The sequence below is a fragment of the Ornithorhynchus anatinus genome, chromosome 9, assembly GCF_004115215.2.
Source record: "Ornithorhynchus anatinus isolate Pmale09 chromosome 9, mOrnAna1.pri.v4, whole genome shotgun sequence".
Taxonomy (NCBI): domain Eukaryota; kingdom Metazoa; phylum Chordata; class Mammalia; order Monotremata; family Ornithorhynchidae; genus Ornithorhynchus; species Ornithorhynchus anatinus.
This window is the reverse complement of record NC_041736.1, coordinates 50299163-50300057: the sequence shown is the minus strand read 5'-3', so window position 1 is coordinate 50300057 and position 895 is coordinate 50299163.

Genomic DNA, 895 nt, shown 5'->3' with positions numbered 1-895 from the left:
AGGTGAGAAAGATGCCATATTGCTTTAGCTATACTGCTGGCATTCTCCCCACCCCCAGAAGCCTCTGAAAATTCTCTTAGATTGAACATACAAAGCTCGACTGCAAAGTGAAAAGCAGCGAATGGCTCACTGAACTAAAAGCCAGTGGTTTCCACAGATTCTGCTTGATCCACATTGCTATTCTTGAGCAAGTGCCTGGGAAGGGTCTACCGATCAAATCGACCATCCCTAAGTCATTTAGAGGGCCCATATCCGATGCACCTTCCTCACAACAGAGAAAAAATATTTTCAAAGAACAATCCAGGCCCTAAGCTTTTATTCCAAGCTTAAAACCGCACCACATTTTGAAGGCAAGTTGTATTTGCAACCGTTTGGTAGATTTTATGACAGCTGTGCAAGTCAGCACTTCAGTCTTAATCTTTTGAACCACATTACGAAGAGTTCCCCAATCTCCTTGGCTCTGAAGAATGTCCTGCCTCTCCAGGGTTAAGTAGATATTTCTGCATCCTGATTCACTAGTAAGAAAACAAAAGCCCAGGACAGCCACCAGATATCAGTGCAGGAAAGAGAACAGATAGAGTTTTGATTGTTTTGATTAACCAAGTACACACAATACCTCACTGCTTGTCCATCTTTCCAAGTAAATGCTGTAATTGGGTGCATATTCATTTCCACGAATCTGTTCTGATATGTATACACAAGAGTGAGACTTGGTGATCATTAGAGACACAAATTTTTCCAGGTGCACACACTGCATAAATGACTGATAATCTGGCGCCAGATATATTTCGGAGAAAACAGAGACTTAAATGAAGAAAATCCAAAGAGGACTGAAGTAACGAGCCGACCTCGCCACTGACCACCTACCAAAAATGAAGTAGTTCTAGAGTGTTTG